Source organism: Macaca nemestrina, chromosome 7, assembly GCF_043159975.1.
Source record: "Macaca nemestrina isolate mMacNem1 chromosome 7, mMacNem.hap1, whole genome shotgun sequence".
Taxonomy (NCBI): Eukaryota; Metazoa; Chordata; class Mammalia; order Primates; family Cercopithecidae; genus Macaca; species Macaca nemestrina.
In genome coordinates, this window is record NC_092131.1 from 94,653,029 (window position 1) to 94,677,351 (window position 24,323).

The window sequence follows — 24,323 nt, forward strand, 5'->3', positions numbered from 1 at the left end:
CAGTAAGGAGCTACTTGGTCCATCTCTAGAAAATAATGCAGAATAGATGTGCAAAATGAGAAAATTGTCATCCTGAGTTGTGCACTTTTTACTGCCATTCTTGAGTCATCTAAATTTTCAAGATTCTATTTGTGTACCTGTTGGTTAGCATTTAGTTGTTGCTGAGTACATCTTTATTAAATGAATCAGTTGATACACAAAAGGCTCAACAACCATATCTATATGCCTTTGGGCTTAAAGTGTGGATTTAGACCAGGAAGAAATTAAGATCAGTAATAAAAGTGCACCATAGACAGTTTCTTGGCTGTCTCCATAGGAGGTGGCAGGATGAGTGGTGGTGGATGGCCAGGGATTTGCTGTTTCTAAGGAAGAAGTGAAAGGTCTACATTAGAAGAAAAAGCCCTAGAGAGGAATTTAATCATATAAGAAGGTAGAGAAGCATCATTTTTTTTTTCAGCCAGGAAGTGTATATAATGAATCAAACCATTCCCAAGGTATTCATTAAATGGTATTTGATCCCTGTTATTTAAGAGACAATGGGACGTCCAATAATAGCACACTTCTGGATTTGCTTACCCACTGGAGAGATAAATCTTTGCTTTTCCACCCATGATTCGCATCCAGTCCCATTTGGGGGCAACGTATTTGGAGCCAGCTTGCCAGCATTAGGAAGGAATTTGTAACACTGGAACTTACTAGAAAAGTGGCCCATCTAGATGTTGCCTGGATGACAGATTTTTCCTAACTAGCCATGTGTTCCGTATATAATGTAGTAATGACTGCAGAAAAAGCACTAGTGTAATCATTCTCTTCTCTCCTTCCTCCATCCCTCCCACAAGCAAGTACTAAGCAACCAATTCCTGCTCCCAGAGCTCTGGAAGAACTCCCAACAACAAACGGCATGGATGAAGACCTCCCTTTCCCCAGCTAGGTTTAATGATTTTTAGTCCAAAGCAGCCCAATCCAAGCTAAAATTTTTCAGAAGTGCCAACTTCACCCTAGCATGCCATTAAACATCACATGGTGCTCTTTAATATATTCATCCATTTTAATAGAAAAATGCATGGTTTCCAAAATATTTGCATGAAATGGTGCTCTCACTTTGCCATACAACTTGGCACCACACATTCCTAGACTGGCTGCACCCCAATTTGAGAAGCACGTTCTTGTGAAAGAGACGGAAAGTAAGATGACCACCCTCAAGCCCCATAGTCAAGTCGGGGTGACAAATGGAGAAGCAACAGCACAGCAGGATAAAACTTATGAAAGTAGCACACACAGGGTCTTTGGGATGGTGACAAGTGCTGCACTCTTCCCATATAGTTTTGTCTCACAATCAGGATAAATCAGTTTTGTCTCACAATCAGAGCACTTCCCAGAGAAGTTGAAACTGACAAGCTAAGGAAAGTCTTTGATCTATAATGAATATATCCACATCATTTCAGAAAGTTGTACTTATGACACTTAGTTCTAAACATCATAGACCAGGACCATTTCCAGATGCAGTTTGCCATCTGCCTCCAGCCAGAGTGTGATTGCCCACACCCCTAGACTGGCACAAAGTCAGACAATATGTGCTGTTCATTCATCTCTGCATCACCAAGGCGTCTGTCTCCACAGCAAAACTAACCAGCAGCTTGGCTCTCCATTTCCACATGGAAATGGCTATTCCACCCCCTCCAGCTCATCCCAGCCACGGGATTGCTCAGGATCCCTGTGCTTCTAGACAGCGCTCACCTGTCCTGCTGCCGTCACTTCTGGTGTGATCTTTCGTTTGAAACAGACAGCTCAAACTGAATTTCAAAGTGCTCTAGTAACAGTAACGATATTCCCAGGCACTCTTTGGAGCCCGACTGATTCTGTTGGCAGCGCACACAAACTCTACATAATCTGTTTATTCCTATTGTCCAAGTGGCAGCCTGTGGTGATGGCAGAGAGCACACCTATGTACCAATGTGACTTGCTGTCATTAGCAGTCATATGATACACTCTGGTAGCTGCATACGGGTGCAACGTGGCACACTGAATGCCACAGCAGTCAGAAAAACAACACGTACCCCTGCTATATGTAACCAAACCCTCCTAAGTCATAAGACACGCACTGCACTGATGCCTGACTGCTAACTCAGAGACAAGATTTTCTTCATGTCTTTAGCACAGCTTGCCTTTGAAGGGCCCTACATTTCAACAGTTGTAGAAAGGCTCCTCTCTAAAGGCAAACTGACAGGTAACTTCTCTGCTTAATGTCTTCAAGCCCCCCCTGTTTCATAAATGTGAAAGACTGAGCTCCATGTTATGAACCGATGCATGAGTTATCTCCCTGCCCGCCCTCTATAGGGAGCTACTTATCAATCCCCAAACATGTTATTCTCTCATGCCCCACTATACTTCTGCTCACAATATTTCTTCTCCCTGGAATGCCATTCCTTCTCCTTCTACCTAGGAAACTTCTGTTTGGCCTTCCAGGCTGTGCTGGGATGCTACCTTGTCTTTCAGACCAGTGAGTCACCCCTCCTTTGGTCCCCAGAGCATGTGTGCATACTTCTTTTGCAGCAAAGCTTCAGCTACTCCATCCTGATTTATTCCTCCTTTTTTTTTTTTTATTTTTTCCTCCTTTTTTTTTTTTTTTTTTTAGATGGAGTCCTCTCTATCGCCCAAGCTGGAGTGCAATTGGCACGATCTCAGCTCACTCCTTTTTTTTTTTTTTTTTTTTTTTTTATTTATCTGTATATGTGATTCTCCTGAGAAAAGGGTTACATCTTTGTAATCTTTGTCCTGGTCCTTAGTGGGATATGTGAAAGGTAGTAGATATTCTATCTTCCTTTTGCAAACTTTAGATTTATTTAGATCTATAAAACACAGGCATATCTAGGACTTCACTTCCTTCAGAATCAAAGTCAAAGTCAAACACAAACTCAAGTACATCCAGGAGCCAAGTGAGTAGCAGAAAAGAAATGAATAATGTGCACCCAGTGGAAACTTTGATAAGCTGAAGCACTCATGACCTGGTCACAGTGAAGGGGCAGCACTCAGCTCCAGCCAGCCACGGCCAGACAGGGCTGTAGGGTCAGTACGGCCAGGTCTTTAGATTGCCATCTACTCTCACCATCACTCCACTGAGAGACTCCAGAAATCCACATTTTTGTTTAATTTTTTTCTGACTTTTAGGTGAGAGAAACTAACCTTCAAACTTCTAAGATAATGTTTACAAGAAGCATAACAAATCTGTGAGTCAGATATAACCAAGAAATTGCCAAATTTGAACCCCAACTTTACCTAAGCTCTTCTCGTCATATTCCAGGAAAGGCTAAGTCTTCCTCACCCCCAACCAGATACCTCTAAAAATGTAGAGATGAGTGTAGCTGATTAATTATGAGTGTTAATAGCCTGATGCTTTGAGGCCGTGTTGAGAGGAAGTTATGTCATCAAGGAGGTAGTTTAATATACTAGTATAAACATTACCTTTTCTCTACCCTCATGCACCCTCAAATTGTCACCTCCAAATATTGAAACATGAATGTGCTTGGAATTTATAGTACTGAATACAGTGGAACAAGGTCAAGCCATAAGTCTAACATTTCATATGTTTGACTTTCATTCTGACATCCCCATTCCCTTGGGGCACAACTTTTTAATTATTATTTATAGATCATCTTTTTCTTAACCACCTGAGAAGTGCAATTATCACCCTGAAATGCAGTGTCTGAGGTCTCTTTTTTTTTCTGAAATGGAAATCTTTTATCAAATTAGAGACTTAAGCATACAATTTATTGCTATAGAACCCCTGACAGCCAGTCAGAAATATGTGTGCCCACAATGTGAAAACTAGTTCATAATTACAGTGAAACTTAGATCATTTTAAAAAGAAAAAAAAAACGCAATCTCTATTGTTTTTCCATAAGATTACTATTTTCCTCTTATCACCATATTTATTCATATCATGGATACCAATTTTTGCCCCTTCTACCATCTTGATCCTGATCATGAAGTACAGGAATAAGTAGATTTTAAATGAAATTTCATGAATGCACATTTGTTCTCCATTCCACATTTGCTGACTGAATACACTCCAGCATGCTGGCACATTACCAAAACAGACCGCCATGGCATGAATGAAACTCCAGCTAACATCTGAAGGGAGCAGAGCTCCCAGTGGGTTTTAAATCCAAGAGCTCAGAACCACCAATTGAGACACTTAAGATCCATCCTCTTTTCCCTCAGATGAAAGCAAATGTTCAAGTGAGTAGCATGTGTCTGCAGTAACAACACTGGAAGTTTAAAGGGATGATGTTAAGGGAGGGAATAGAGCAGAAGTGTGTGGAAGGAGGAAAAGCAGCTCTTGCCAGAACTCTGATGGCCAAGACCTGGCCAAAAGACAAGACTCTATGTGAAGTTTTGCAATCTCTTAGTTCCAACTGACTAGTCTGTGAAGTATAGGCACATTTATGCCATTTACAATGAATTTGTTTTTTGAGTAATTGACTTGAATTGATTAAGCAATTAACTGACCCTACCTATGATTCCTACTAGGCATTGCTCTTGGAAAACTAGAATTAAAGTTACCAATGTGCCCAGTTGCAAACTTAGTATCATCTGTTTTCACTCGTAGGTTGAGACAGAACTTGCAGTTCAGCTAATGATTCCAGCCACCCAGCTAGTGCCTGAATTCCCTATATGACAGATCAACAAAGCGTCATCCATTTTGCAGTTCTGTACCTCCTATAATAGGGAAACTTACAAATATTTTTCCAATACTGAATCTATCCCTTTTAAGTTTACATCCATTGGCCTAAATCTAAATTATGAGAACATCCAAAACAAAATTAATTTCTTATCTGTATGGCATCTCTTGTAGCCTTTCTTCAAACAGAAACAGACAGCACTTAGGACCTTCAATGCCTTTTTTGTTCCTGGCTAAATTTTTTTTTCACTTACTCTACATATAATGTGGCTTCTTGACCTTTGCTTGACAGAATAACTCTCCTTGGAAAGAAGTTCATAATCTCAGATCTAGTACTAACTAGCTGTGAGCCTTGTGCAAGTCACTGCTTACTCAGTAAATTGGGGAGCTATCTTAGCCTGGAGTTTTTCTGACTTCACTTCTACTTCTTAAAAATCATTTGTGTTTATATAGTTCCTTTTTATGCTGCTGAGCCAAACGAGTTACACAAATCAAAATATTCAACAGCATTTTGTTTATTCATTCACTTAACCTCTATTTGTTTAACATTTACTCTGTGTGGGCTGTTGAAATAAATTAAAATGGAAACCAGGCATGAAGAATCCCTGCAAAGATAAAGCCAGTTAGGCTTCATAAGTGACCTTAACTTTGCTTGAATTGCAAACACAAGTAAACTTAATTCGGACTATGTCTTATAAATGCCCATGTTTAAAGAAAAATGAAACTTAAGACTCATCAATCAGAAGGTGCCAACTAACTTCAAGTTTTATAAGTAGAGAGTTTCCAGGAGGACACACAAAATAAGGCAACAGTATAATTATAACCAATCAAATATTTCTTTGCTTCACTCCCGTGTTCACCCCATAAAAGCTTTCCTTTTGCATTCTCTTGGTACAGAACTTGAACCACTTCCGATTTGTAGCCGTGCAGTTCATAAATCTCTGCTCAAATAAATTCTAAAATTTTACTGTGCCTCAGTTTACCTTTTAACAGCTCTGTGTTAGATCGGCCGTGGGATTAATGGCCAATGACAAAACATAGTCCCTGCCCTCATGGAACTGTCATTTCTACTTAGGTCATCAACCCAGACCAATTCCCTGGCAGTGTGGTCTCCCTGTCCTGGGAGTAATGAAATACTGGAGAGAGAAGCTGCTCCTTCAGAAGAGCTGTGACCCCCTCCTGGCCTAGTTCTTCCATGAGGGTATTGCTGTCATAGTGAGAGGCCCTGAACCTGTGGACATGGAAGGAACTGGAGGTTACTCTGTCAATTCCTCACACACGTGAAACTCTTTAACCCCTTTCCACCTATCTCCCCTGCACCACTGGTGCCACTGTCAACATCTACCTCTGTTCCTCGCTTGTCAGTTTCCCTGGCATGTGACTCTCCTAACTGCAAGCATCGCTTCACCACCCTGGTGTGAATATGTTTTATGGGGAGTCTCCTTGCCACAGACCTTCCCAGAAGCCCAGAGGAACCGTCCTTTGGAATCATCCCAATAGGTGGAGCACGTTTCTCCAAATCAGTTAAGTATCTTGTGTTGGTTTCTTTATGGTAGATGTTACACATCCTATGTGTAAGGAGTTCAGGATGCCTCTTACCCCTTTTCTTTAAGTATTTTGAACAAAGGGGAATGCAAAGTGAGGTAAGTTTCACTTCATGAATACAGACAGGTCCCTCCCTTTTCAAATGAAGGGCTTCTGATTGGAGAATGGCACTGAGGTTCTGGATTCAGCAGGATTTCTTTCCCCTAAGGCAAATCTGAATCTAACCCCAGACTACCCTTTTATGGATCCACCTCAGGCCAAAGAGGGAAGAGTGGAGCACTTGTACAAGCTGCTTGGTCGCCTTACTATCATGCAGACAGAAGGTAGAAGACTGTCCCCTTTTCTAGAGTCAATGAGTGAAGCAGGAAGTAGGAAACTGACAAAAGAGTATACCGCTCATGGGTAGAGACTTTTATCAAGAAGGAGAGATCACCTGGGGAGTGAAACCCCTTCCTCTGCACTTCACTGCACGTTGCATATATTTCTTTTTTTTTTTCTCCTTTTTTTTTTTTTTTAGATGGAGTCCTCTCTATCGCCCAAGCTGGAGTGCAATTGGCATGATCTCAGCTCACTCCTTTTTTTTTTTTTTTTTTCCTTTTTTTAGATGGAGTCCCGCTCTGTCACCCAGGCTGGAGTGCAGTGGCTTGATCTTAGCTCACTGCAACATCTGCCTCCGGGGTTCAAGTGAGTCTCCTGCCTCAGCCTCCCGAGTAGCTAGGACTACAGGCATGTGCCACCATGCCTGGCTAATTTTTTGTATTTTTAGTAGACACAGGATTTCACCATGTTGGCCAGAGTAGTCTCTATCTCCTGACTCTGTGATCTGCCTGCTTTGGCCTCTCAAAGTTCCGGGATTACCAGCGTGAGCCACCGCGCCCAGCCCCTTGCATGTATTTCTATATGGTGCTCCTCATTTTGTAATTGTTTATTTTCCTATGAGTGCCCTGTTACACACTCAGGCTCTTGAGGGAAGTGCTGTGCTGCATTCACCCGTATCTAACTAGAGAATGGCCCCCAGTAGACATTCATGGAATGTTTGCTGAACACGTGCCTTGGCTCTCATCTCTCTCTAAATAGTCAATGTCTTTCATTTCTCCATGCTGTCACTTCCTGTGGCCATTGTAGGAATTCAGGATAAATACTTTGCTTGTGGAAAAGGAAGTTCTAGAAACGAAAGTTTGCTTTTTCCTCTTCATTATCCCATTTTGATGGTTATAATTACATTGTGGTTTTTTGAAAATCATATTGGATTAACAAATAGAATAGCTCATAATTTGTGATAGGTTTCAAACCATCATTGACATAACCTTTTAATTTTCTTTTTATTTACAAAACCATAAAATGCAAAGATGGAAATAATATATTGAAATATGTTATATAGTTTTTAAGTTCTTGATGAAGTCAGTTAATGGCTTATATTCTTATTTACATTTTAAACGAACTTTAAAAAATCAATCATGAAAGGTAGCCTTCTAACAGCTGCACTTATGAATATACAATGTATTTAATATGGCACATTAAATAAGAAAGGATAAAGATGCTTGCTGCATCTACTGACAAAATCCTATTGATACAATTGGTTCAATGAAGTTGTCAGAATTTACCAAGAAAAAACAAATGACCTCTACATTCATCACCGCTAAAGGTTCTTGCTAATTAGCATCCAGAGATACCATGTTATAGATGCTTCTTTAAGAGCTATCAGCTCTCCAACTCTGCCTAGTGACATGGTATCTATCAAAGTCTCATGGTGCCTGCAGTTCTGACAAAAGGCACTCCAAAGAACTGGCACGTACCACCATATTTGCATTTTCGCATCTCATTATGAACATAATTGCATACCAACACAGCAATTCTTCTTGACTATCTCAAAAAACATTATCAGCAATGTCTGAAATAAATGCTTAAATGTCAACTATTGACAAGCAAGAAAAGCTGACCTTTGAAGGTCTTCATTCTTCTGAGATACGCCCTGCTATGACTCACTTTTTAACTTTCTGTCTATGTTTGATAACAGAAAAGGAACACAGTGACTCTGAGAATTGTGTTTTTGTATGACAAACCAGAAGGGAATCAAGAAATTGCAAAACTGCAATCCATTTATCATTCCTACTAGGAGTCATTTGAGATTGGTTGAATATTTGCCATGACAATTCTTAAAGCCTCTGAAACTTTAGAGAGAGTGGACATCAATATGTTTACAATGGAATTTCTGCAAAATTATATAATGACTCTACATTAACAACTGAAATGAGTTTATCCATGATTAATGTTATGACAAAGAACCAAACAACCTTTCTACTACGAGCATGCAACCCATTTTACACATTGTCACAAGTAGAGTCTGAGTGTTGGACAAGTACCAGCAGCTAATCTAAAACTGCACAGAACCATTTACACCCTCTCTCCAAGAGCTCATCTTACTAGAGTGGCCTTCAGCACATAGATCTCATATTCTATCATATGCCTTTAACCTGTCACCATCCTATGCTTGGAACTACCTCAATTTGCACAGCAGCTTGATACACATTTTTTTAAAAGCACTAATCAACTTTAACTCATGCTGAAATGCTGCAGATATGGCTGCCAATGTCCAAAAAATGCTAATCAATTTTGAAAATCTACATCATGGCTTGCATCCCAGATTTTCCACCCAATCCACATCAAATGGAAATGATAGAAAATTATGTTAACATGTTCAGCCGCTTGTTTGCTTGTTTTAGCTGAGGCATTGGTCATGCTTCAATGGCAAACTAACCGCCTGTTTGGAAGCTCATCCAGTTTGCACTACTTTGGGTGACTATGTGGCAATAATGTGAAGTGGCTATCACACTTCGCTTTCAAAGACTGAGATTTCCATATGAATCCTTTCCCTTACTTTGCTTTTGAAGAACATAGGGATTTTTTTTTTTTTCTTAGTTGGGGGAATATGCATTGTTAATGCTTTTAATTCTCCAAAGAGCATCCCCTAGTGGAAAAGCTGCTTCTTTGATAGTCATGGAACATAAATCTATATTTCCGGCCCACTTAGTAAATCTAGACACTATAGAAAAGAGAGAATAGTTTAATGCACAAAGCCTATATACATAAGTCTCTCCCTGAAACAAGAAAAAAAAAAAATCCTTCTCAGAATTTAGATCAGGGAGGGATCTCAGAAACCAGTTAGTCTAACCTCCCAATTGCAAGGATGGCCTCCAAAGAGCTCCCATAAAGACAGGCCTTCCAATGAGGAGAATTCTACTAGTCCCCACCAAGGGAAATTTTACTAAGAGGCAAATCCATTGATTCAAAAATTAATTCTATATCAGGGCTCAAAACTTTCTCTTTGAAATCTCTCCTGAGTGGTACTAGGCTGTTCTAAAGGTAAACAAAGTGCAAACCATTGGCCCTTTTCCTGACAGCAACCACTTGTTACTTAGTGTTTTTGGCCCAGCGGAAACAGAGTCCCATTCAGTCGTTCACTTCCCATTAGATGTAGCTCCTCAATGCCTCCTTGATTTCCTGTCAACTTTCCAAGGTCATTCCCTAACTGTTCAGTAGCCATTTTAAAACACTTAGAACCAGGATCAGACTGGACAGTCTCAGTGGCACAGCTGCTTCTGGGACTCTGAATATCATGGTTCTATGGAAAGAAACTCAGAGCACTTTGGCAAATTTAGCAGCACGAACATCCTTGTTGGCGCTTAAGAAATTCACAATCAGCCTTACTCCTCACCTAAAATCACTTGATTCACTATTTTTATTCTCATTTTTTTATGGTGCTAAAGACTAAATTCCTAAGAGGTCCTTGGAGGTGAAGAGAGGGACTCTTCTTTGTTTTGGACATGAAGTGCTGGCCTGTATTCATCATCATCACAGCAGCAACAGCCAAATCCAACCCTTACTGAGCAATTACATTTGCCACTCAGTAGCTGAGATCTGTGGCTATTTAAGGCTGTTTACATGGTCCGTCTCACTGAGTCTTTACCGAGGGCCTGTGAAGTAGGGACAATTATCATCCCCCTTCCATAGTTGAGGAAAAGTGAGACTCAGAGAGGTTAAGTAACTTGTCTAAAATCACAGAGCTAATAAATGGTGAGTCTGACTCAAGCACTCTCATGAACCAGTGCAGAAAACAGCCTCCCCAGCAGAAGCTCAGAATCTGTATGTGACCTTGGGCTCATCATTTCTCTTTTTTCACATGTATGTTTTCTTATTGAACTGGAGGAAGGAGCCAACCCCTAGGGTGATGGCACTGAGGCCTAGAAAATACCCTCTACCTTGCAATGGCAGGGAAATAGAAGTGAGACAGGTTAGGGTGAATCAAGGAGCTGCCCTCTGCTGTCAGCAGGAGACTACACACATGTACCCCTTGCCTTTGTATATCCCAAGGCCAGCAGTCTTTAACCAGGACCATAGCACTGCTCCCCAAACTTGAATTGCCCAGCACAACACACCATAGAGCCCCGCCTCCAAGCTTCTCATGGTCTATACTTCATGGAGCAGTCTCCTAACACAGACAGTGAGTGATAGGGATGTCTAGGAACACAGAGGCAGGCCAGATTTCAGAGGACTGGCATCAGATTGCAGATTTTTATGTGGTCCTATGTTTCATGCTTGGATACAGTGTAGAATTCCACCACATGTTTGTATTATGTGAGGGAGAAAAGGATGGCCAGCTAGTAAACATAGCAGAAATGAAAAGAAGTACTGCATTTAATTCCATCTAATTTACGCTGCTGTGGGTGGGAATCGAAGTTCATCTCCTAGACATTAATTAAACTAGAAATGCAGTGAAATGCCAGTCCTCCGGCTGCAAGGGCCCTTTTCAAGAAGAAGCTGGGAAAGTAGAGCTGGTATTTCCTTGCTGTCACAGGACTCACAATAGAGGAAAGCAAACTTCATGGGTCCTCAGACATTTCCTCATCACCCAATCAAGAGCCTTTCAGCAAAGGAGTGAACTCTGGGCCTGAAGCCCAGCAGCTGTATCCATGGGAATCCTCCACCGAGGGTCAAGAGAAAGATGTTGAGCAGCTAAGAGCTCTGAAGTCAGATCCGCACATATGTTGAAGTTCCCAGTGCTCTCCCAAAAGCTGTCTTGCACACACTCACACCCTTTGCACAAACAAAAGCACTGTGATCTTCTGTTTTAATGAATTATCAATTGAAGGGAAATGGTAGCTTCAAATTAGTCAGGGCAATGAACGGAAAAGAAGGAAAAGAAAAAAGTTTAGTCAAAGTAAGGCAACCCATTTTCCCAAATTTAGTAGACCTTGACATCTCTGGAAAAGCATGCTCGTGGGAAAGTAGGCACAATTCTGAAGGAAGGGGAAACTAATTCAAATAAATCTTTCAGGGAAAGTACTAAGTGTTTAGGCCAAATTCCATCTTGACATGGAACACAGGACCTTGCTTAAAGGCAATGTGAGATAAAGAGTAAGCTGTTGAGCCCACAGTAGGCTTTCTTTACAGAAGACATAAAATGTAGTCTACCATTTTTTTCAGGAGGCAAAGGAGAGAAAAAGAACATCCAAAAGACTGTGGAGCCATGTTTCTGTGAATATCTTGCTGCCTGGACACACGTGTGACCTACTTAGCAGTAATTCCAAGAAGTGGCCATCCCACCTGTAGGACTTTGCCCACATCAACTGCTTTTTGCTACTCCATCAATAGAAACCAACCCAGGTTGATCATTAAATTGAGGTACTAGGTTTCTTAGGCCAGGAGTTGGCCAGCTTTTTCAGTAAATACGTTGGTCTTTGTGAGCCATGAATCATCTGTCTCAACTACTCAACTCTACCCAAGTAGCACAAAAGGAGCCAGGGACACTATACGAAGGACTCAGCATGGCTGCGTTCTGATAAATGTTTATTAAAGGACACTGGAATTTCTATGTCATATAATGTTTACATGTCACGAAATTGTATCTTTTCATTTTTATTTTTTTCTGACTTGTATTGCTCTCAGGCTGTAGGCAAACAAGCGGTGGGTGGTATTTGACTGTGGCCCGTAATTGCTGATTCCTGCCTTAGACTGAAATGATCCAGTGGAATCCTTTTGTGCCTACTTTTATAACCTGGGTGGTTATAAACTACAGCAGGTGTGATGAATTTAAAACGACAGCACGTGTGATGAGAGGGGAATTTAATTTTATTATTCTAAATACTCTGGACAGAGACGATGTTTCTTAGAGCCAGGGATTCAGGCAAAATTCAAATATGTGCAGTAATCGTGGTCACTATGGATCTGCTGCCTACAACATGGCAGGAACCATGCAATGCCATGTATATATTTTTCCAAATCATACATGATGCGAAAGATAACATGTGGCCTACTGTGATTTCAGTGAAAACTGTGACAGCACAACCTACTGAATTTATACAGATATCGACATTATCTGATGTCATCTGCACTACAGATCTGTGAGAGGGTACTATTGTTGCCACCTCCATGTCATCGATTGGAAAGCTGAGGGCCAAAAACTCACTTATTCACATAAGACTATACAGCTATAAACAGCAGAGGTGGGATTTAAACCCACACTTTCCTGCTGTCTCTCTCCTCTGGGTTCTTAACCCCCAGGGTCTTTCTCACTCAAGGTCAAGACCTCAATCAGTTATGACTGTAACCAAACTTAGCCTGAACAAATTAATATGAGGCTATTCCTGGCCTGTCATTTCCCACATAGTTCCTAAGTTTCATTAAAGAAATATTAATGTGTAGAGGCAACTGTATGGATCTGAAGCATCAACATTCCGGGGGAAGCTCTGTGCATAAAAAGAATACAAGCTATAAAATTATTGGCAACTCACAGGTAGTTAAAGGAATTTGTCTGTTCAACTGCCAAATATTTACATTTGAAGTCCTACCTCATGCTAAACATTCTTCTAGGCACTGAGGTTGCAGCAGTAAACAAAATAGGCAGAAATCCCGGGTCTCGGGAATTTATATTTTCCTGGGGGGAGACAGGAAGTAAACAATAAAGTAAGTAAAACATACGCTGTGTCAGATGGTGATGAGTGCTGTAGGAATAAAATATGCGGAGAAAGGTGATAGGGATAGCAGAAGGGTAGGGGGACTGGGGAGCCAGAGACAGGGACCTAGGGAGAGAGTTTTGAGGAAAGACCTGAAGGAGAGGAGTCCTCACTTATGTTTCCATCCAGGGAGAGGGGATTGTAGGCAGAAGAAACAGCCAGGGGAAAGTCCTGAGACACTTTTGGGAAACTGCCAGGAGATGGGGTGACTTGGGCAGAGTGAGCAAGGAGCTGACAGCCGGGAGTTGAGATGGGGTGAGGTGGGGAGGGGCAGTCAGAGCATTTAGAGATTTGGAGCCCTGTGGAAATTTTTTGAGGAAACCATTGAAGAATTTTGAGCAAAGGAGTGACATCATCTCATTTAATGAATAATGCAAAAGGCTCCCTCCTGTAGCTATGATAAGAAGAAATTGTAGAGGACAAAGGTAGAAATTACTGAGAATTATTTAGGAAGCCTAGGTGGGACTAGGACCAGGATGGCAGCTATAATGATAGTTACCAGGGAGCAGATTTTTGAAATCATTTTTTATTATAAAATTGACAATTTATAACTTTATACGTTTATGGAGTATGGAGTGATGAATACAATATGGATGCATTAAATAAAGCTAGTTAACATATCCATCACCTCATATACTTAACATTTTTGTGTGCTGAGAACATTTGAAATTTACTCTCCTCAAAATTTTGAAGTATACCATACTCTATTTATTAACTGTATTGACTAGGCTGTTCAATTAAATTAAAAAAAGAAATCCCACATATTCCTCCTGTCTGGGATTTTATGCCCTTTGATCATCGTCTGCTTTTTACAGCCCTGAGACTCTGTCACCTGCCCTCTACTCTCTGCTTCTCTGGGTTTGATCGTCTTCAAATCCACATGTATGGTAGGACATGCAGTGTTTGACTTCCTGTGCCTGGCTTATTTCACTTAGCTTAGTATTCTCCAGTTCCATCTATGCTGCCTCAAACCACAGAATTTCTAGAAGCGATCAGACTGAAATACAAGCCAACAGTACTTGCTGATTAATGGGATTGTGAAGCATGAGAGGAAGAAAAGAGTTAAGGATGGCTCACAGGCTCTTGGCCTGAGCAACAGGAGGGATGGGGAGTGGGCAGTCACTGAGGTGGGGAAGACAGTGGCCAGAGCAGATTTGGAAGTGGTGGGCCAAAGACTGAGTTTGTTTTTGGATGTGACAAGTTTGGGTTGCTTATTAAATATTAAAGCAGGGATGCCAAAGAGGCAGTTAGAGATAGGAGTTGGAAGTGCGGAAGTATGGCATGTGCTGTGGGTTCGGGGATAGTTGCTGTACTAAATCTTTTGCCTTTACTACGAGGGATACTGCCTTTACCAAAATGCTTGACATGATGAGCTGGAGAATTTGTGCTCAATTTTATCACCCAGAAATTAGAGATTCTTTGCTATTGACACATTATAATTTTCCCCTGGTGACTAAATTCAGCACTGGTCATTTTTTTTTTTTTTTTTCTCGAGACAGAGTCTCGCCCTGTTACCCAGGCTGGAGGGCAATGGCATGATCTCCGCTCACTGCAACCTCCACCTCTTGGATTCAAGCTATTCTCCTGCTTCAGCCTCCCAAGTAGCTGGGATTATAGGTGTGCGCCACCACGCCTGGGTAATTTTGTATTTTTAGTAGAGATAGAATTTCACCAAGTTAGTCAAGCTGGTCTCCAACTCCTGACCTCAAGTGATCCACCCGCCTCACCCTCCCAAAGTGCTGGGATCACAGGTGTTAGCCACTACACCAGCCCATTTTTAAAACTATATTTAAATTTTATTTAATATCACTGTGCTCAGCTTTGCACAAAGAGTACTACATATATTGATCAAATCATCCTCCTATTTAAATCCTTAAAAATCAGAAGAATGCATATTTTTGGCATGATGCCCAAATCCAATTCAGGTGGCACATTGTTTCACTTTCCCTCCCTGAGAAACATAAAATAGTGTCAGCTGTTATTATCCTATTGCGTTGAATCTCCACACTGACATCCACATTTTCAAAAGGGAGTCTTTTGCATAGATGGTTATAATTTCCTTTTACTCTGACAGTATAGATATGGTGAAATCAATGTCAGCTGTTGGGACCAACTCCAACACAAACCCTTTGAGAGGCCAGCCACTAGGCAGCAAACTACAAATGGTCATTTGCAAAATCTCATCTGGATTAACAGACACATGATCTTTTCCTGCATTCCTATCTTCTCTCCTCTGTAGAAATACAGGCAAACATTTTATAATCATATTTTACCTCTTATCCACATCTCCTAAATGTAATGTTAGAAAATGTTTTTCAAAGAACCACGATTTGGGATGAAGCTCAAGTTCCAAGAGTAGCTTATATACGGTAGGAAAAGAAGGCAAGAATATGCAACAGGCAGGTATGTATTAAACACAATTGACTGCACATTCTTTCTCTAGTCAGTTGCAAAGGTAAAGATCTCAGGATTGGGGAAGACTACTTATGGGAAAAGTGAAAGAGTATCTCTAAGCAGGATTGTTCTTCAGGGAAAAGAAACTAAATTCACAAAGGACATAATTTGTTGGCTTTTCTCTCCTTGGATTGAAGGGAACCCTTAAGTTAATAATAATAACAGTAAGTAATAATGTTTTATTTGCCTGAATTTTGACTAGTGCTTTTTCACTGGCAGAGAAAACGCTGGTTGGGAAAGTCAACTTATTGGGCAATTTCCCATGCACTGGTTGAAAAGGAAGCCTCTAGCTGCAAAAGGAGCAAGTGCAGAAGCAGCCAGAAAGAGCAGTCCTGGCTGGGTGAGCCCCACGCTGTGCCAGACACCTGAGTTGAGTGTCTCAGCATGTTTACGTGCCTTGATCTCGGCTTATGTGTGAGATACCATGTTAACGGTCCTGTTGCCCACTCTGCCCTGGCTTGAGATTTAAATAAAAACAAATTACAGGTCTTAACAGTGATAGATGGACTGCTTTTACATTTGTGTAGAGTATTTTTGCTCTAAGATTAAAGGCTTACGCATTTATCTGCATAAACTAGCCCCTGGAGTAGGGTACTGCTGACATTTTCCAAGAAAAATGAATATCCTAACTTATTCCAAAGAGAAGACTTGGTATTTGTATGGCCAGAGTGACCTTTGCAAGTGCCCTTTCAGATTAGGTGCACTACATGGAAAATTGTGCTCTTACAGTACTCCATAAATCATACCTACCAATTTTCTTTAAAGGGGTATGTAAATATCAGTGTACCAGGTGGGTAAACAACACTAACCTCGTACAAATGGCTTGAAAATTGAAGAAAAGCACCTTATTTTGCTGCTGAAATTGCTTTTGAAGCCCAACATCGGGGCTTGGGTTGTAGAACGCATGAAATGATTTGCGCACGGGAATAGAAAATGGGCTGATGATAACCACCCTCGACACAGTTCCTGTATTTCTGAGTTCTTTCCATGATCAAAGATATCACTGCTATAGGCATACTACTTTTCTTTGCATATCCCAAATGCGTGTATGTTTTAAGCGACATCTTCATTATCTGCATATTTCTAACTTGGTCAGATAGCTGTTTCAATGGTTAATATCTCTAGACAAAGTTCATGGAAGCCTTCTTGTTTTGGTCACATAACACTTTGCTTAAAAAGGAAAAAAAAGATAAAACTTTATAGAAAAAATTAAGAAAGAAGCTGAAGCTGTTGAAATTTCCAAAGTCTTAGTATGAATAAGTATTATTTTTGTAAATTACTGGAATGCACTAATTGAATCTTCTCATACTAACATAAGAATAAGCAAATATTAAGAAATGGTCCTATTTAGACATTATAATAGAATGTCTGTGGCATAATATACAGCTTTTACTGCACCCAATTGACATGAATTTTTTGAAATACAGTTTTGTACACTTTTCATAAAATAGAAATCTTTGACTTGGACACATTCAGGAGTTTGTGGCAAGAATCATGGTTTACTTCTGAGAATACTGGATATAGTAAAAGATGCACGTTTCTTAATCAGATGACTTTCCACGAGGCTAAGATTTTTTCTATAATATAGGATAAGTAAATAACTTTTGACATTCTTGTGTATTATAAATAACTAAAAAAATTTCAAAATCTTTTTAACTCATTAATTCTATATTACTCACTATTCAGTTTGCTGGTTATTTTTAAATGTATAATTTATCTTAAAATGAAAATAGTCTATGTGAAATATTTTTTTATTTACAATAGCTATTACTCTCCATTTTGCTTTCACTGAAGAATATGTTTATAGGATGAAGGCTTTGGTTTCATAGACCTTAAACAGTGAGAAACCAGTTTCTCCATTTTATAAAGAAATGCATTAAAAAAATAAAATCAGACCAGGTGCAGTGGCTCATGCCTGTAATCCCAGCACTTTGGGATGCCGAAGTGGGTGGATCACCTGAGGTCTGGAGTTTGACACCAGCCTGGCTAACATGGTGAAACTCCATCTCTACTAAAAATATATAAATTAGCCAGGCGTGGTGGTGGGCACCTGTAACTCCGGTTACTTGGGAGACTAAGGCAGGAGAATCCCTTGAACCTGGGAGGCAGAGATTGCAGTGAGCCGAGATTGCGCCATCGCACTCCAGCCTGGGCAACAAGAGTGAAACTCCATCTCAAATAATAATAATAAATAAATAAAAATTAAAATAAAGTAAAAATCACAACATGGTATAAGTAACATGTGGGCATCCAAGTTGCTTTTCCAGTCCTTTCTTAGTAATAGTTGCTATGTGTGAATGCCTTTTATTCCTTTATGCTTCCTAGATGTAAAGATTAAAACCTGCCCCTGGGTCAGCAGGAGTTATATCGGTGGGATGCACTGACTGCGCTGTATTCTTCCCCTTCGACACATTTTCAACTTTGGGCTCTGTTTTCCCTTCAGAATCATGCAAGGTATTTTGCAGTGCCATACTTTTCCTCTTTGGTTCATCAATTTCCTATTGGTCATTAGTATAATCTTTGATATTCCTTCCAAACAATATGTCTTAGTCTCCTGTTCAAAAGTGAAGGTTGAAAGCTTTTATTTAATATCTTCGTAAATGGAGATTTTTAAAAAATAATAATGCAATTTCAAAACTTAGTCTTACTAATACTTTTCATTGTTAAGGATAGTCATACAACTCTTACGTTTCCAAAAATTGATTGTCTTTTTCAATGCAAAAATTCATACTTCAATATGGCTATTGGGTTGAATAATATATAGAACTCTGTATTAAGCATCAAATGAAAAATGGGTAATTCGTGTTCATCTTCCCACTGTATTAAATGTTTAGAAGGGAGGTGGCAATACCTTCCCTAGTATACACCAATATATGCTGCTTATCTGGAAAAAAATGAGATAATTGGAACAAAGGATATTTCATCAAAGGAAAAAGACAGCTCATCTGCCTTCATTTTCATTCTGGATTTCTAGGGCACCTTATATTTCATAGACCTGTCTTCTTACATGCTCTCCTGTCTTGATTAAATGAATAAATATTTACCATTTCCATTTTGTGCCAGAGACTGTTCCAGGCCCTTGGTGTACGGAAATTAACAAAGCAAAACAACAAAACCCCTGCCCTCAAGCTGCAGAATTAGTAACATGAAAAAAAGAGATCACCCACATTAGCATGGTATTATCTTAGCTTCTTGTCTAAGAAATTATCTTGTCTTTCATGTCATCTCAAGTTCAATGTATTTCTGAGGGCTGAAAATACCATCTCTTTTGTGTAAGAGTGGAATATGTAGAAAGAATATTCAATATTTTGCACTTTACTATGTTTTAGAAAGGTTTTCAGTAATAGAACATTTTTTAGAAAAGTGTTTATTTATTTCTAAACTGTTTCATTCATTTTTCTATAATGGGTAGATTATATGAATCATTAATAATCACCATTTATTAGTGTGTTTCTGTTATTCATTATGATGCGTAGTCTGGGGTCCTATGTAATTTTTTTCCAACTGCTTTAGCCCAAATTGGTTGTTATCTTCTTGGTTTTCTACTGAATTTACAGTAGGTGTTACACAATTTAGCAATCACTGGCTTTCCAGTTTTAGTTCCATTGGCCTGATTGCCCTTACTATTTTGAAAGACCCTGGGAGAAGGACTAATTTCTTATACAGTTATCTCCTCCAGCGGCTAGCAAGACAGACAGCACAGGAAGAGCTCAATAAACACGTTAATTTTCCACTAAGTTCTATAACAGGGCCTTTACTTTTTTTATTACTCAATTTTAGGTTTACTAAAATTGAAAAAGCATTTTTGATAATAGGTACTTTTTGTAAAGATGATAATTTTTAAAAGTAATGATTTTCACATTAAAAAAATCTATTTCAATGGGGAGTTTTGTTAAGCAAAAAAATATAATGTTCCCATGATATTCAATATATACATGCTTGAAATAAAACTCTTCTCCCTCCCTAATTAAATGCAGAAAATAATGTTGCATTTTTCACACATTTTAAATCAACTGAGTATGGAGGCCACAAAGGTCTCAGATAGAGACACAGAGTTCCAGTTGAAATGTTAGATATATATATATTTTTTAATGTTATAAACTTTTCTACCTGATTTCTAAGAAGAAAAACATCAAACCAAAATTTTCAAAGTTTATGGTATATACAAGTGTTAGTAGAAAAGTTATTTTAATTTCATTTTATATTTTTCAAATTAATTTCATCTTTAGTTAATTTTACAAATAAAGCACAGGTAAGAGGGTTAGACCTAACATGGAGTACAGATGGATAAAACCATCCTTCTAATTCTACTGACATTTGTAGGTACATTCCATATATATGTTTTAGAAATAAGCAGAAGGTTATCTGCGAGCCCGTGTTGAACCCTAAAGCTGCCGTATTCATTAATAGCTTCCTACGTTTGCTAGTCCAGCACCTCTTTCTTTGGGCAGCTTCCTTTAAGTGGACAGTGAATGTGCCATCCTGTGCTACTTGGAAAACCAGTGAAAGTGGTACAGGTCCACATTCTGCACCTCCATAGAGCTGGTCTTAGGTAAAATTCAGAAAGGAAAGGAATCCCTGTCTTCCCTTTCACATGTGCTTTTACCCCCGACTGTGGCTTCCCCCAACCTTATGCCCTTCACCCCAATGCCATCTACAGCCATCATTTTGCCTGTCAGTCTTCTGGAACCCTCCACTGCAGCACCTCAACCAGACTCATCCACCCTGCAAATGCCTCAGGCTCTCAATCATTTCTTTTTACCATGCTTCTAAACAAAACTTACTTGTCCTGTCTCCCATTTCCTTTTTCTCCTCAATCAGGTAGCCGGCAAAAATGGTTATTTAGACAAAGATTCATTTACGTGAAGTTCTTAATGGGCAGTAATGATTTAGTGGGTGATCTCTCCTGGGGTAACTGAATTTAAGCAGGTAGTATAGTTCTAATGACAGATTTTTTTTTCAGGTCCTTCTGTAGATCAGGAATGGATAAACTTTTTCTGTAAAGGACCTGATTGTAAATATCTTAGCCTTTGCAGGCCATACAGTGTCTGTTGCTTGAATCTGCCATGGTAGCTTGAAAGCAACCACAGATCATAGGTTAAGAAATGAGCAGGCCATGTCCTAATAAGACTTTATGTACAAAAACAAGATGCTGGCTAAATTTGGCCTGGAGTCCATAGTTTGCTGATACTGTCTAGACTTTAATCAAATAAACTGGGCAGGGGAGGGAAGTAAAGAGGATTCTGAACCCCTATGAATCCATACCACAGAGAGGTAATTGTTCTCATCAGAGAAGTTGTTCCTGAATAACTGGGGTGCCAATGGACCCAGTCAGTTTCTAGTAGCAATTATCTAGGTAATATTGAAGACACGAATTGCCTAATGTCCCTTATATAATTTGTTCCCCACCTTCTGCTATTTTTATTTTATTTTATTTTTGTAGAACGGAGCCAGGGTAATAGAAAGTCTCTCATTATGACAGGACAGGCTTTCTTTCATTGAAGAGAGTCAATCAAGCTTCTCTCTTTGCTTTGGCCATCAGGAAACTCACAGAGAAGTTTTGTGTCCTACCATGGCAGCTTTCCTCAGCTTTGACAACACATTCTCTTCTTTTCCTTTTGACTTGACATATTTTCCTTAATGTGGTGTTTGCGGTTTATCACCTTTCTGTTATGTTTCCTGTAGTCATCTCAAAATTTTTTGGAAAGTAATAAAAGTAAAATACAGACAGAAGAGAAGTACATGAGAAACATTTCGGAAGAAAGAAGAGTGCTTTTCCTCCCTGGTGAAACTGGAGCCACTTTGTAAACCAGGTCAATTAAACATATGCTTCAGACTAGTATGTTTGGACATGTTGCAAGGTTGAAAACATTTCCCTACAATTGTCTGACAGACAAAACAGTCTGTCAGTCTAGGTGCCTTATGAAAGGTGTATCCCATTATATATTTGTAAGTGATCTAACTCTGGCCACTCCTGACAGCCACTGGGTGATCACAGCTGACATGCAGCCTGACCAGTATGGGTGGGTTTCTGTTGAGAAGCTGCTGCCATAAACATCAGTGGAGAATCCTACCAGTAGACTGGGGACATAGGCTTGCTGCTCCCTGGGGTCATAAAACAAATGCTGATGACCTTTTGCTGACAGCCAATGAGTTGGGAGCAGGGCAGGGGAACCTCACACATCAGGAACAACGGCTGGCCTGTCTGTCTGTCTCTCCCTCTCTCTGTCTCTCTCTCTCTCTCTCTCTCTCTCTCTCTGTCTCTGTGTGTGTGTGTGTGTGTGTGTGCGCGCGCGCATGTGTGCTCCAATTTCACACATTCTTGACAATCTTACTTTTATATTTCAAGACCATGAAATAGATGCAGGCAAAATCTATGTGAAATAGATATAGGCAAAAAGTCTTCTGGTGCACTGGTGAAGAACATTTTTTTTTTTTTTTACCTCACTCATGATAACTGCCCAGATCACTTATATCTAAGTTATACATGGAGACATCAAAGCAGTTTTCCTGGTTGACAAGCAACTAAGGCCCACCCTCCTGGCCCCTGGGAAAGGTTACTGGGCAATTGTTAAAACTATTGGAGGTTTTTATTATTTATTTACATTTTATATTTATTTATTTATTTAGAAATAGGGTTTTGCTCTGTTGCCCAGGCTGGAGTGCAGTGGCACAATCACAGATCACCTGCAGCCTCAAACTCCTGGGCTTAAGTGGTCCTCCCACCTCAGTCTCCTGAGTAGCTGGGACTACAAGCACACGCCACCATGCCCTGCTAAGTTTCTAAAAATTTTTTGTAGAGACAGACCCTCCCTATGTTGTCCAGACTGGTCTTGAACTCCTGGCTTCAAGCAATCCTCCAGCCTTGGCCTCCCAAAGTGCTGGGATTACAGGTGTGAGCGATGGTGCCTAGCCTATTTACTTTTAATTAGTACATAATATTCATACCTATTAGTAAGGTACAGAGTGATGTTTCGATACATAGAATGCATAGTGATCAGATCAGGGTAATTAGTATATCCATCACCTCAAACATTTATCATTTTTGGATTTTGAATGCTCCCACCACAAAAACAATGGAGGTACCCCTTTCTAAATTATCTCCAGGCCCTAGAGGCAGCACAGCAGGCTGGGAAGAGACACAGTGTGTTGGAAGCTGAACGGTATCTAGCATGGCCTCTGTCTATAACATGGTCATTGATTCTATCACTATACAATCAAAAATCATTAAAAAACCTTTAACAGGCCAGGCAAGGTGGCTCACGCCTGTAATCCCAGCACTTTGGGAGGCCAAGACAGGTGGATCACCTGAGCTCAGGAGTTTGAGATCAGCCTGATCAACCTGGAGAAACCCCATCTCTACTAAAAATACAAAATTAGCTGGACGTGGTGGCACATGCCTATAATCCCAGCTACTTGGGAGGCTGAGGCAGGAGAACGGGTTGAACCGGGGAGGCAGAGGTTGCAGTGAGCTGAGATCGCGCCATTGCACTCCGGCCTGGGCAACAAGAGCGAAACTCCATCTCAAAACACACACACACAAAAACAAACAAACAACAACAAAGAAAAAACCTTTAACAACCTCCTTCTAAAAAAGCTAACCCAGCAGTAGAGGAATATTTCCCAAGTAAGTGAACTACTCTCATCCCCTTTCCCTCTCCATCCCTGCCTCCGACTTCTTGCAAATCCTAGTGGCACAGCTGAACTACCTTGTGCTTGATTCTTTGAGATAATCAAATATTGCAATGTAATACTTTTTTATTACGCAAGTATGACCTCATTGGGGGGAAATTGTAGATAAATATACCAGAATGTTTATTAAAGCTGCAGAAAAGTACATATAGTTACCAAGATCAATACACAAATGTTTGCTTAAATATTTAATAGTTTGGTCAAAATAACACACTTTATACAAACAGGTGACTAATATCCCTTAGCTTCCAACATCCAGGTAAATGCATAGGACTTCGAACTTACATTTTTGTAAAGACTTGTGTTCCTTTTCCAAACCCTTCTGTTTATACATGAGGCTCCTCCATGCAGATGTTTTGTGGTCCTTAAGACTCTTGCTTGGCTAAAGATGGAGCTGTGAAGCTCTTTGACGAGGGCAGTAAACCCCAGGGCCAATGAGGCAATAAGCGGTCCTTTTAAACACCTCCAACGCCACTGAGATCTGGCCACAATACTCAGGATCTGCTTTAAACTTATGATGACAGTTATGGGTCCATGATGCAAATGTTGTCAGCATGCCCAGCAGCTGAGCAGAGGAAATGGTAAGATTTCGCATTAACCCCAGAGTCACTGAAATATGCAGCATACACTCTATTATCCCAAATTTGTTATTTGTGGTTTGTATATGACACAGACAAGTTGAACATAGTTAAGCAAATAGCCTGGATTGCATTATTATGAATAAATATACAATTCCCATGATGCTTTGAAAATATGTATTATACAACTTGAAAAGTACCATTATTATTACTTTTTCAGTCTCTAATGGTCTGGTCAGAGGAGCCCAATCTAAAAACCACAAGCCAACACAGAGCTCTTCATTAGGACACACTTTGCAACAATGTGAATATAATTGACCAGAGTTTTTGGACAGGAAAGGGGAGGCATAAGAGGAACCT